The sequence below is a fragment of the Meles meles genome, chromosome 19 (genome assembly GCF_922984935.1).
Source record: "Meles meles chromosome 19, mMelMel3.1 paternal haplotype, whole genome shotgun sequence".
Classification (NCBI taxonomy): Eukaryota; Metazoa; Chordata; class Mammalia; order Carnivora; family Mustelidae; genus Meles; species Meles meles.
The window spans coordinates 37460763-37475722 of record NC_060084.1 but is presented as its reverse complement, the minus strand read 5'-3'; positions in this window follow the sequence as shown (position 1 = coordinate 37475722).

Genomic DNA, 14960 nt, shown 5'->3' with positions numbered 1-14960 from the left:
ATTTACATCTCTTCATGAGTTTCTGCTGCAAGCGTAGAAGGAGGCACTATCTGAGAGAGTTTTGTTCTCTGCTACCTCCCTGACATGAAGAATTAAGATATCCAAGAAGCCAGCTAGGAAGAGAAGTTGGACACTTGCTGCTGTTCTCACTCCAGTTTTCTGAACTCTGGGATTTGCATAAAAAGTTTAAACCATCCCTGCCCCCTCCCAGGCATTATAGCTCCCAAATTATACACTCTATCATGCAATTAAGCAATAATGCAATTAGTATGCATGCAGCAAAGATGATTTGTGGGGGTCTGTTCATAAAAATGCTTTATTTAAATATTAAGCTCAGTGCACAGAAAGAATAAACAGGCATATTTCTTCTTTCCTTTCTTCTTTTTTACATAAAAAGGAACTGGTCTCGAAACAGTTGTGGGTTTTATGAGTCATCACGTCTCTTCAGCCTGTAGCTTTCTGCCTGGAGATGGATCAGAGGAGACTCTCCCTGGTGGTATCCACTTTGCTCATCTCTGCCATGCAGTGGGGGTGGCTCTGCAGGCAGATCACGTCCTTGCAACTTGTGCAACCCCTTGGCTGCTTTGTCAAGACGTTTCCTGGAGACCCAATGACAGGCGCCTCATGCCTTCTACCCTTCCCTCTCTTGGGTCTGTGTGTGGGTGGAGAGACAGTGCAGTGGAGAAGGGACCGTCAAAGCAGAGCTCTATCTTTGGAGCACAGGATTTCTGTGACAGTGGCCCAGGTTGGGCTTCCCTGGCATTCTTTGTCAGATGGGGACTCCAGACAGACATGGCTCCTTGGCTTTCAAAGCAGGTCTAGCGAACATAATACAAATAGCACAGCTAGTGCTTCACAAAGCCCAATGTCTCACATTGTGATACAGTTACCTTCCCACCTTTTTGATTAAAGTAGTCTTCCTATTTGAGATGGTGGTAATAATGTTTTTTTTTCTGATAGTCTTGCTCACTAGAATCAGATTCCCAAATAATTTTGTATTAGGTTGGACCATATGAAACTCATGATATTCAGTTTTGACCTCTTTGACCTATGAGATTGGCAAATTTGATGTAATTTGATCGTTTGACCAATAAAAATGGCATTTCAGATGGCTTGATCTAATAATTTTACAAATGCTTGAGAAGCCAACCATCTGGGTCCTAGTGGTGTGGTGGAAAGATCTTCATGCAATAACAAATGACATGGAGGACATTGGGAGATGGAGAGGAGAAGGAAGTTGAGGGAAATTGGAAGGGGGGGGCGAACCATGGGAGACTATGGACTCTGAAAAACAACCTGAGGGTTTTCAAGGGACGGGGGTGGGAGGTTGGGGGAACCAGGTGGTGGGTAATAGGGAGGGCACGTATTGCACGGAGCACTGGGTGTTGTACAAAAACAATGAATACTGTTACGCTGAAAAAATAAATAAATAAATCAGTTGTATTAAAAAAAAAAAAGATCTTCATGCAAGAGTTTAGAATCAAGCCTGTTTTCCACATTTTCTAGCAACCTTGAACCTCATCTCACCTGGATGAAATTCAGCCCATCTGTGGAGTGGATCTGTTCTCCTGGTTTCTCCTGGTCTCCCAGGGTCACATGAGATGATGGGCATTATATTACCTCTTAAAGGGGTAAAGCGTCGGGGGCGCCTGGGTGGCTCAGTAGGTTAAGCCTCTGCCTTAGGCTCAGGTCATGATCTCAGGGTCGTGGGATCGAGCCACGCATCGGGCTCTCTGTTCAGCAGGGAGCCTGCTTCCTCCTCTCTCTGCCTGCCTCTCTGCCTTGTGATCTCTGTCAAATAAATAAATAAAATCTTAAAAAAAAAAAAAAGGGGTAAAGCGTCCAGTGAATGTGGGGTTAATGGCCTGAAGTTGGAATGATTCTTACAGCTAATGATAAAACCTTTGGCTTGGGCTCTCTGGGAACAAAGAGTTCCTTCTGGGGACCAGCTCTGGGGACTAGACAAGGTAGATTTGAGATGCTAAATCCCATATGTGCCAGAATGGCATCTCATCAACAGTCAGAACAATTGGGTTGAAAGTGCAAAAATCAACCCATCAGTTACTTTGTTTCCAGGAGGTTATGCAACCAGTTTGGATCTTTTAAAAAAGAAATTGATTTTAAGAAAAAAAAAAACCTTGAAATTCAGTTTTCTTTTCTCAGGGTGGCTTAGAGACCATGTTATTTATAAAATGTTTTGAAATTCTGAGTAACAGTAATATCAAAGAGGAAAAAAGGATCATTCTTCAAGAAGACATTTCTAACTTTTAAACCTCATAAAGTTACTTAATGTTCTACCTACCAAAAATCTCTACTAACGATATTTTTGTACAGGGCTTGATATAGTTGTAAATGATCTTCCTATTATAGAGCTTGAGGGATCACAAGATTCTCAAATGACTCTAGGACCTCCAAGACCATATAGTTCAGTCTATTCAGTCTAGTCTGTCTTCGGACATGGTGAATGTCCCACCTTAGTTGTTGCCAGCCCCACTTCCGACAGCCAGCACCTGAATCTCTCACCTCAGGGCCCCTTTTTCACTGGGTACAGCAAGCCAGAAGGTCCTGGAAATCAGTAGGCAGGAGCTGGTGTATAAATACCCCAGCTCCCTCATCCCTGCTTGGGATAACTCAAGGGTGACTTGCCACCTCCCAGAGTTCCCTGGTGGGATTGGTTTCAGATCCCCATGGTGATAATGAGCCTGACAACACACCCTTTATTGGCTGTCTCACTTTCCACCTCCCCTATAGATATCTCATGACTTCCCAAACAGACTACTTTTGCTCTAACCATCTCAGGATCCGCATCTCAGGCAACCCGTGACCTTCAGTGATCTGGGTATAGTCTTTGTGTGATCCCATCATTTCAATCTGAAAGACAGGTTTGTCCTTGGGCATGTTGGATAACTACTTAGCTTGATATTATATATAATAACTGAAATTATATGAACTTGTTCATTGTCTCCAGAATTAAGTTGTTTTTGACAAATTGTAATTTGTTTTTTTCTGTTAGCAGCCCTCAACTTCCTCTTGGGGAGCACAGTTGTCCCACCCTCACTTCTTACCTCTAATGAGAGTCTATGACTCATTCCTGGCCAATGAGAGTGCCACACCTCCCTGGCCACTTTGACTAGCTCTCAGTTTGGCACATAACCCAAGAAAGATCACTGAGAGGCAATCCTAGAAGCTCTAGGGAAAGAGATGTCCTCTTTCCACGTGTTGCTAAACTAGACGATATAAACCAGAGCCATGGGAGTCACCACACAGACAGGGACCTCCTCAGGACCCAAGTCAGCACTGAGGAAAGCAGAGCTGGGAGATAGAAGGAGAATTGGGCCCAGTAATGATGTTTGCACCCTTGATCCAGCCATGCCTGCACTTCTCCTCACAAGTTCTTTTTCCTATTAATTGTTATAGTCATGACCATACTACTGAACTGGAAAGGGGTTTCTCTGGAGGAGGACAGAGTTCCCTTCCCAGAAACTGTTTTCCTAGTGCGGGCTGTGGAGTCTTCTAGAGTGTGGGTACTGAGAAGAGAACTCCTGGTTCCAGTGGCAGGCCCATGATTAAGGGTAAACTCCATCAGATCTACAAGATCACTGCGGATCTCAATTCTGGGTCTGGATGTATTGGGAAACCTGCCCTGGGTGGCTCTTTCCAGAAGAAATGTATGGAGGGTTTGGACGGAAGGGTTGGGCACCATGGTGATATGAAATACTAAGCAACAGGTGTCCAGGTTGTACTGTTTCTGCAGTGCCCTCTCTGGACCATAGTGCCATGTGACTCTCCCTAGTCCTTCTGAAGCCTCACATACAGACTCTGCAGCATCCATTTTGTAGGGTCTCCACCAAGATTGAGTTGCTCCCCTAATTGGACACTGTTCCAAACTTCGTGGGGGTTTCAGCCTGAGACCTTGGTCATCTCCTGACTGGCTAGTAAGAAGATGGGGTTGTGAAAGACAATATGACCACAGCCATGAAGAGCCATTGAAATAAGAACATCTGCTACTGGTAGCTTCTGAGGCCATGGACAGGAAAAGACAGAAAGGACAGTCACAGATGGAGACTAGGGCTTGGGAGTGGGAATGTAAGGCACAGGTGTGGTAGGGGTGTACAAGGTACAAATGTGGTACTCTGCAGGCTGGGAGCCCTCCCTGGTGAGGGCAGAAGACACCAGAGCTGTAGAGAAATGAGATTTACAAGAGGAAGGACAGGTGAGGACAGATGAGGCAAGGTGGGAAAAAGAAGCAGATCACTTTGACTTGTGACCAGTTGAAGCCACTGTCCCAAAAATGCTGTGATGAAATATAAAACCACTGTTTTTAATTAATCCAAGACATTTCTGTGACAATGCTGGCAGATGATGGGAGGGTGAGGCTCAGGCCTGGGACCTAATTTGATCAGATTTGATCATTACTTTGGTGAAAGTAATTACTTGGCTGAAAGTTTAATGGCTTGGTTTGTGGGCTGTGTTAAATGTCCCTGTGTAAAAAAAAAAAGTCCCATGAAAATGTCATTGACAACTCACTCCTTATCATATCCCAACCAGCAAGTAGTCCTCCTTGTTGTCTTTGCTCTGTAGGAAAGTGGTTTTCTTTTTTTTTGTTGTTGTTGTTGGTTTTTTTTTTTTTGTTGTTGTTTATTTACAGCATAACAGTGTTCATTGTTTTGGCATCACACCCAGTGCTCCATGCAGTACGTGCCCTCCCTATTACCCACCACCTGGTTCCTCAACCTCCCACCCCCCGTCCCTTCAAAACCCTCTGGTTGTTTTTCAGAGTCCATAGTCTCTCATGGTTCATCTCCCCTTCCAATTTCCCTCAACTCCCTCTCCTCTCCATCTCCCCATGTCCTCCATGTTATTTGTTATGCTCCACAAATAAGTGAGACCAAAGTGGTTTTCTTGTTGGTTGTGGGGAGGGATGGGTGCTTACTTAGTGAGGCTGAAGAAGGTCCTCTTTGACTGATACAGTAGTGCTGCTACTCAAAGTATGCAGTGTGCACAGCAACGTCAACACCTTATTGTTGGAAATGCAGACTCTTATCCTTGCAGGCCTTATCCTGGACCTGCATTTTAATAAGACCCTCCAGTGATTTGTGAGCACAGAGAAGTGTGAGCAGCATCGGTACAATGGACATCTATTATAGTATCTTCCCAGATCAAAATGGCACCCCATTCCCTCACCAGCAGAAGGGGGTGGGGCTGGAAGGCACATTGGATAACCCCATAACCCCAGCTCCCTGTCACATTTGATTGGATTGGAGCTAATCACCTAGCCAAAGCTGGGAGAATCACAGCCTTTCTCTGGGAATTTGGATAGGACTGTGTGTGTGTGTGTGTGTGTGTGTGTGTGTGTGTGTGTGTGTGTTTGAGAGAGAGAGACACAGAGAGACAGAGACAGGGAGGACAGGGAGGGACAGAGAGGCATTGAGGCAGAGAGAGGTACACACCTTCTTCCTGTGCAGCCAGATGTTTAACTTATACACTTGAGAATGGAATGTCTTTTACCAGCTACAGGGCTGTGAGCAAGGGGATGTGTTAGACAATGGATAGTGCTGGCGTTTATGGTCTTGTTCTAGCCCCATGTTGAAGCACAAGCTCAAATTCCACCGTTGGGTTCCATGAGGCTACCCTGCTTCCTAATAAATCCCCCTTGTCAGCCTAGCTTGGCTTGAGTTGGCTAACTACGTCAGCTGGGATTTGTGGTGGCAGCAATGGAACCTGACTCTGGCTATCTTCCATCGGAGAGAATCTCTTGGTTGTGAAGGCTCTCGGGGTCTCATGGGAGGCAGGTGCACCAAAGGAGCTGGGTGGGTGGGCAGCAGAAGACACAGTCAGAGCTATGCAGCAAGGACAGTCCAGTAAACATGAACTACTGTCACCTGGAAGTGGTCCCAAGCTGTTCTTCTCACCCTCTGTCTCTCTGTGGCCCTGTGGCCCTGATGGTGTGGGGAAGGGACAGATTTAGTTGATTTGACTCTCTTGCGGGTGCCTGATAGATCCACCTCCACAGATCTGCACACACCTAGCGCGTGGTAATTTCCCAAGAAAATTCGGTTATAAAGGAAGAATGGCTGCTGGACAGCCCCAAACTGCAAAGCTCTAGGTCCTAATCAGAGCCTGGGGCAGGAACTTGAGTGGAGGCAATTTTTTGGGAGCTGATTCTAGAAAGTGGATGGCAGGGAGCAGAGAGCGAGCCTGGAAGGAGGAAAAGACAATAAAGGATGTTATATCTAGGTCACTTCTGTAGGCAACAGGACTCAGCTGTACATTAAGAAGCAGGCAGAATGCCTTTGAGAACAATCCACCAGAGAATGAGGGGGGTAATTCCCATAGGACCCATGGGCTCCTTCAGTAGTCACCCCACCCCACTGTGCTTCCACTGTTCCTGCTCCAGACCAAACAGGTTCTGTGACTTAGTGGAAGCCCTGGGTGGAAAAGCAGAGGACACAGGCCAAGCCTCTGAGAATGGCCTCAGGCCAGCGTCTGGAAGCATCTGCCACAGCTGGGTAAAGCCCAAGAAGACTGAGAGAGGGTCTGTAGGGTGCAAAAATCATCTGTTGTAGTCATGACACACCGACAGGTCGTGTTTAAATGACCTAAGTAACTAGGATGTGGGAACATAGCCGATGCCCCCAAGTTGGAATGATGGAATAATTATCAGAAAAATCATTTGTTAACGATGTGAAAATTTCCCTTTCAATCTTGACCGGTGGCAGAAATTGGGAAAATGGGAACTTTATGTAACAAGCAAGGACAAAATCTCTGATCTTTCTGGTCTCATGGGCTACTTTCTACAATTTCTATTCTATAGAGAATGTATATGGTAACAATTCGAATACCATGCATCTCTTTAATAAATAAAAACCAACTGCTGAAATATTTCCAGCTTGATTATTTTCTTAGTCCTTGCCTCCTGCAATTTAGGGGAAAATGACAAATGTCTCATTTATTTGACTGATTTTTAGTTTTTAACATGGTCAACAAACACATCTCTTTGACCTAGATCTGCTTATTCATAGGCAAAACCTCCACTGGGCCATTTCTGTTGTCCAGGGAGTCTGTGTGCAGAGAACGCAAGGCTCTGGCAAAGCTAGGAGGAGAAGAGCTGGCGTTGCTTGAGTTTTCTTTGACTGAAGGTTTCCTTGTTATTTTTGATTTGTGGTGTGCCTGGCTTCCCCCACATCTGTCGCTGTCATGACAGGTGCTCTCTGATTCACGCAGCACGGCACTGTCTCCCAGGCACTGCCTGCATGGAATGGCTCAGAACAAGCCACTCCCTGTGGCTGGGTCAACTTTCAGCATCACTGCGTGTCTCGGCCCTGTCCAGAGATCTCTCCATGTTCCTGAGTGGGCTCTGAGACTCCCACATGGCTCAACCACCCTGAGACCGCCCTGAGTTCTTGCTTCAGCATCTCAACACATCTCGGAAGGACATGCAGTGAGACCTCCACTTCCGGTGACAGCTGCTGTGAGAAAGCACCGAGTTTTGCCCAAATGACAGCAGCGCTGGTTGTCGTAGGGGAAATCCCGCTGTGTCTGTGTCTAATAGGGCTCTCTGAGCATCAGGGCGAGGGAGGGAGGGCTCTTAAGGCCCAGCTTAAATACCACTTCGATTCAGTTCCATGAATGTTTGATGAGCCCCTGCTTCCCTCCCCCACACCCCATTACAATTAATTATTTCTCCCCCTGGGTCTCCTTCCACCCCATTATTGTGCTTATCTTGGTCCAAATGGAATTCCAGTTAACTGTGGATGTGTTCATCCCTCCTGCTGGACCACCAGCTCCTTCAGTGAATGGTGGAGGGGGTATCCTTCCATAGTCAGCTCTTCCTCCTGTACAGAGCTTGTGTGGAATAATAAACAATGTGTGTTTGAGTTTGAATTTGAATAATAGTAGCTAATGTCAGGTTCTGCAGACCTCATGGGTCCATGTCCCCCAAAGACACCCCGTATCCCTAACCTCTTCTTCCTCTGAGTCTGGTTTGCTACCAATCCTGTGTTTGGGCCAAATAGATTTTTTTGGGGGGGGTGGTAGATCACCCACCTCAGATGAACCCCAAGCTCCCACCTAAGTGACCTGCGGCAGGCTCGGCCACCATGGAGCCAGGTGTGAAAAGCACCACATTCCTGGAAAGCCCCTTCCTAGAGGAAATGTCCTTCTGAAAACCACTGGGAAGTTACATTTTTATACATAAATCATCCTTTTTGTGTGTGAGAGTTGCTTTAATTAAAAATATTTTATTGCTTTTATTTTATTATAGAAGTGGTGTTCATCACGGAAAAGTTGAGCCTTACAGTCAGCCACTAAAGCCACCCACCATGGAGACACCAATCCTTAACACCCTGGTGTATCACCTTCCAAATCTCTGTGTGTGTGTGTGTGCACATTTGTTTGTGTGCACAAGCACACATGTGCTTATATTCTCTGTATAATAAAATTAAGATTCAAACCTTATTTTGAACAGGCGGCAGGAGCTTGCTATTTAAGGGAATTCTAAAGTAATTCCTTTGGGGACATGAATAACTCCTCTGGGACTTATTGGTGCTACTTGCTCAGGTAAAATCTAGAAATCATAAACTGTTTGTGGTTGGAGTGTGTATGTCTGACAGTCTTTGAAAATTTCTATTTCTCTCTCTCCCTCCATATCCATCCATCCATCATCAGTCCATCCACCTAACCATCCACTCATCTAACCATCTGTCCATCCACTCATCTGTTCATCCATCCATCCATGCATCCATCCATCTATCCATCCATCCATCAACTCATCCATCCATCCATGCATCCATCCATGCATCCATCCATCCATCCATCCATCCATCCATCCATCCATCCATCCAAATATCATCTGTTAGCCTACCATATATTTTTTAATTGAGTGTTGAAAGATTGACATAAAAAGGCAGGCAGGGAAGCCAGGGGCTGGGTTGATCGAGTGCCCTCTACAGGGAGCCTTGCACACTCAGCGCCACACATTTATGGGGTTTCCCAAGGGCTGGATTACACCAGGAAAGATTAACAACCCTGCTGCACAAATTAAAAATACTCTATTATTTGCAGCATGAAGCAGACTAGCTGAAGATCAGCATCTTCTCTTTGAACAACATAATTGAATGTCTCTCAGCCTGAACCTCCTGCTGTATTGATTTGAATTAATTATTTGTGCATTTGTAATCTGGCTTCCCCAGCCCAGGAGTGCCCCACGTCACAACGCTGCGTGGCCACCTCCTCCCCAGCTGTCGCCGCTAATCTAGAAGCCTTTGACAGTTCTAAGGACAATTAATCAGTCAAATGGAATCAGTTTTGCTGATAAAGGAGAGCCTTCCCTGTAAAACTGACATTCCATTTTATAGGATTAACATTCTGAAAAGTTGGTGTTAAAAGTACCAGTTCATTAGGACCCTATTTGGAGAAGCTGTGGGAGGTGGTGGTTGGTGGGATCAAATTTTTACCACTGAGGGTCTTAGAGCTGGGTCATTGGAGAGAAGCTTGACAATACCAAGCTTTTTGGGATTTAAGGAGCAGGACGATGTTTGGCTGTAAACAGGGCATTGGTGGGTTATGTAGATAAGAGTGTGTTGGTAGATTGTGCTAGACATACTGCAGACCTTCCAAAGCAGAATGGAAAATTTCATATACTATAATTTACTGGGAAAAAAGCACCGAAAAATCAACATTTGCAAGGAAAAGAAAACTCAGGTTATCTGCAATCCAATTTAACTTCACTGTGTTCTTAAATCGAAAACTGGATACATGTTCTACAGGAATATCAATTACCTGCTTTGGGAATGGAAAGTGGTTAACCCTAGAACTTCTTTTGCTTCAGGCCCCTTTGGGAAGCATTCTGAATGGCTGCTATCTCTTCTGGCCCTGCAAGGTCAGGAGAGTGGACACAGCTGTTGGAAGGTGCTGAGGGCAGAGGCAGAAGCGAGGCTGGCAAGGGGCCTCCTGGGGGGGGGGTCGTGGCGCTCACTGGCCCCAGGTGCTCACAGATTTAGCACCTGCATGAAGCAAGCCGAGTGGGGCAAGAAGGGCTTGTCAGGAAGTGGGGAAATGGTGCTCTTTCTCAGGGGACAGCTGCTTGGCACCCATCTATTGTGAGCACACAGGAATGTTGGCCCCACGTGGCCACCTATGATGATTTTCTCAAGAGAAACCAGAAATTTGGATTTTCACATGAGAGTTCCTGCTCTTGTAAAATAATAATCAACATCCTTGTGCAGGCAAAGAAAGTCTGTGAGCCAGCGTTAACTCACGTACCTTCCGTCGGCAACCTCAGGGCCAGAGACTGAGGAAGATGTGGGTTTGTCTTGCAGCCTGTAGAAGGGGAGTGCTGAATGTTACTTCTCGAATTTAATAGAAATCCCTGATGGGACGCCGTCTTTGCTTCTTTTGTTTTTAACCTCACCTAGGCTGAACAGATTGATCACGGCCCTCATTCATGATAAGTTCTTATCATTGATTCAAGTGTGGTAGCATTCGCTCATTCATTCAAAATGATGCAGTCAGTACCCCACCTTAGTCTGAAAACTAAGATCTTGAAAACTAAGATCCCTGCATCAGGCTGTGGGTTCCTCCTTCACCCCATCTCTCTGCCTCCTCTAACCAAGGTAACCATGGCCCCATGGTTCCATATCCTTACTCATCACTCTCTTGCTTTCCTTTTAGATAGTTTCATCTCGTCTGTAGGTTTCCTAGAGAATCCATCCATTCATGCTCTATCTCTTGGTTCTTGTTGGGTTTTAACTTTATAAAAAGAATATTATCCTGTATGTAATCTTTTGGGACTTACTATTTTCAACTAATAAATAATAAGGTAATAGTTCATTTTTTACTCTTGTGTAATATTCCCTGAAGAGAATATTCTACAGCCTATTCATCTAATCTCTTGTCCACGGGAACTTGTCTGTTTCCAATTTATGCAAATGGCTGCCATTAGCTTTTGTGTATATGTTCCCTGGTGCCCACGAGCAAGATTTTTTCCACTCAAAAGTGGAGTTGTTGGGGGTGCCTGGGTGGCTCCGTCGGTTAAGTGCCTGCCTTCAGCTCAAGTCATGATCCCAGGATCCTGGAATCGATTCCTGCATCAGGCTCCCTGCTCAGCGGGGAGCCTGCTTCTCTCTCTGCCTCTCCCTGCCACTCTGCCTGCTTGTGCTCTCTCTCTCTCTATGATAAATAAATAAAATCTTTTAAAAATATATTTTAAAAAAGTGAAGTTGCTGGACCACAGGGTATGTTCAGTCTTGAGAGTCAGTGGCAAAGCATGTCTAATTAGGTTGCACCAATTTATGCTCCCACAGTCAATGCCTGAGAGATCTTACGTTCCACATCCTAACACATGGTATTATCAGGCTTTCACACTGTTGGTAACTGAGTGGCCATAATTATTATGGATTTGTTCTGCATTTCTGTTGTCACTAGTGAGGTGAGGCTGAACACCTTTTTTATGTTTACAGACCACATTTTTTGTGGTTCATGTTTTCTGTCTGTTTTCGCATTATGCTTTGCTTACTCATTTCCGGGAGTTCTTTGTACATGCTTGATATTAATACTTTATTGGTTGCATTTTGTAAGTATCTTTTCCCTTTCTTTGTGGTAGCTTTGGATGAACAAATGCTCTTCATGATACTTGGTCACCATCATCCGTCACTTCTCTTAATCTTACCACCTTCAGGAGTTATTTAAGAAATCCTCCCCCTTAGGGGCTCCTGGGTGGCTCAGTGGGTTAAAGCCTCTGCTTTCGGCTCAGGTTATGATCCCAGAGTCCTGGGATCGAGCCCCGCATCAGGGTCTCTGCTCCCCGGGGAGCCTGCTTCCTTCTCTCTCTCTGCCTGCCATTCTGCCTACTTGTGATCTCTGTCTGTCAAATAAATAAATAAAATCTTTTTTTAAAAAAAGAAAAATCCTCCCCCACTTCAAAATCTGAAAGATATCATCCATATTTTTCTGAGATTATCACTTATTGATAAGAGTATTACTTATCATATGCCCCTTTAAAAAATCAAGGGCAGGGAATAGATCTGATTTTCATTGGGTTTCTGTTAGCTTGTGGCACATTAGACTTGGTGTGCAGTCCTGTTCTCTGTCTTGATACGTATTTTTAGTGCTCCGTGGCTCTTTGTCATTTAAAAGGAGTCCCTGCAGGTGTTGTGTTCAGACTTTATCTCGTGTTGTGTCTGCAGGCACAAGATGGGGTAGGTCCTTCCTAAAGATCATGGGTTTTCCATGCATGTGTGGGTAAAGGTTCTTCCTGGCAATAGAAGTCAGGGAAGCCTGAGGGGCAGCAACCCCACCATGCGGCCAGGCTGGCTGAAGTTCCCCCAAGCACTGGGCCACTCCCACTGCTGCATCACTCACTGCAAAGAAAGCAAATGTGTTCTGAAGCAGTGGACCGCTCAGCAGATGTGTGCCCACACATGAGGAACAAGTGCACTGAGTTTCTTGCTGCTCGTTATCCAGAAACAGCAGGGGGTGCACCCTCTGAAACACTTGCAGCATGGATGCCCAATGCCAGCCGATACGGGGATGAGCCTGTCTGGGGAAGCAGTGCAGAGAGAAGCAGGAATCAGACCCCACCCCCGACAGTGTCAGGAGCCCCTTAGCCACAAGCTCAGCTCACAGATGGCTTACTTGGTTATATTCCAACCAAGGTCAGTCTTGACCAATCACATGGAGCTCTGTTTTATGGGTCAGAGCTGTAGCTAGGAATGCGGGGTTGATACAGAACTGAAACTCAGAATCCCACTCCCTCTGGTCACGTCACCTCCTGTCACTTCTCTGAGGACTCCTGTCCTTCCTGCAAAGCTTTGCCCTGAAATGCTGCCTGCAGCACCATGGGCTGCTGCCAACCAGGGGCAGCCCTTATGACAACTGCAGAACGCAGGGCCACTCCCCGGGGTCTGGGATGTGTACTCTCTCCAACACCCCCTGACCCCCTTATTTCCCTCCCCCAACCCCACACTCAGTCTCCCGCTGCGGTGGACTTTGCCCTGCCATCACCTCCCTCCTCTCCCCTCCTGCCTCCTCACCTTGGTTTAGGTGTTATTTGCAATAATGACCCACACTTCCCCAATCCCTTCTAGTCAGCTGGGTGGTCTTCACAGCCTGGGGCCAGAGTTCCTGAATCACCTGCAGTGCCTTCTTCTCAAATCAAAACATTTGTCTTTGTCCTCATACCTGAGCCCCTGTCTGCTGTGGATTCGGGCCAAAATCCAAAGGGAAAGGTGGTTTGGGTGGTGAGTCCAGTCCCATGGTTTCCATTTTGGGTGGGTGCTTGATCCTCCTGGTTTGTATATATGCCATAAAACTCAATGCAGCCTGTCCATTCGTTGTCAGCATCTCGGAGTGTCACATGAGGGACCTCAGGGAGCATGTGTGAAGGTTCTTGTCAATCCACTTTCTGGTGCACATGGGCACCCTTCACGTCTTCTTCCTTCGAGTCCAGGGCACTAACCAGCAGGCACGTGGTCCAGGAGGGTCCATGGTCAGAAGGTTTTGGTTTTGGCTCTCTTGGACCCCAGTTCCACCTTGGTCTTGGTCTGACTTCCATTGGCCTCTGTTGGGGAGTTAAGCCCAGCCTCACCCATGACTTCCTTCCTAGAAATCCCTCGTCCCGAGGAGAAGACACAGGGCTTGTTCCTGTGAGTGTGAGGTGCTGCCCATCTGTGCAGAATGAGGACAACCCAGGAGAGCAGTTCCCCCAAAGCACATCAGCCTGTTCTTCCCCGGGCCCACCATGCCGGCAGAAACCTGGCTGACTGCGCATGTGCAGACGGTCTGGTTTTGGGGATAGGATATGGCTCCCCAATTCCGGGTCCCTAGAGTGACCTGGCACAATGTTAGCCCACCACTGACACACCGTTTCCATTCAACCTGGACTCGGCCTAGGAGGTGCTGTTTTCTTTTCAAGCACAGAGGACCTGTATTTAACATGACATTAGCCCACTGCACTATTGAGTTAACTATAAAAGAGATGATCCTCTGGACAGAATCACTGTCCACCAGACAAATGATTAAATTTACAGCTTGATTGGTGCTGATCAATAGAAATGAAATGTGAACAACTCAATGTATCCGCCAGAAACAGCAACTAGAGGTGGTCTCCCCCATTGGCATCTCAGGGCATCAGCTCAACACCGGGGATCTCTGCACCCGTGGCGTCATCCAAATGCACCTTCTTTTCCTCTCACCCCTCAAGTGAATACGGCAGTGCCTTGCTGAATCAGTGGAGATAGGCTGGACTGTGCTGCACTAATAACTCCAAACTCGGTGGCTTGAAACCTCAGAGGCTGATTTGCCACGGTGCTGCATTTCCAGTACTGACCAGCAGAGGGGGCTACGTGCAACATAGAAACTCAGGACCTGGGCCGGCTGAGTATTTAGTCTTCAAAACTGCCGGGCTTGCCAGAGGCTTTTAAGGGTCTTGCACTAGCAGTCAAATGCCTGGGACTGGAAGTCATTTATCCCCCTTAATTTACCACTCCCTCGCAGAGCTCAAAACAAAACAAAAACTTGCTAGGCTAACAAATCCAATGGGTTCTAGCTATTTAACGTGATCCTATCGTGGAATGAATAACAGCCCCCACGTCATGTCTATTCCTTTAAGACATGTGACACCTACCCAGACACCTGTATTTCAGAGGCTCAAAGCTATCTCTCCATGCATATAGAAAGAGTATGAGCTCCCCATCTTCTCCCGGAATTCCTTTCTCAAGCTAGCAGTGAATCCAATGTGAAAAAGTCTTATCCAAGCAGACAAATATATTGCATAATTACTTTGAACCAAAAGGGGAAAATTGGTTCTTGATTTAAATTACACTCTTCCCAGCGACCTTCTTTCCTTCTGAACCCAGACTGGGGGCTGCTGTCCATCCTGGCTCTGTGAGGTCCCCTGTGCCTCGTGGAGGCTGGGAAACACTCTGTCTGCTCTGTGCAGCCTTGGCCAGGTTCCCTGGGCT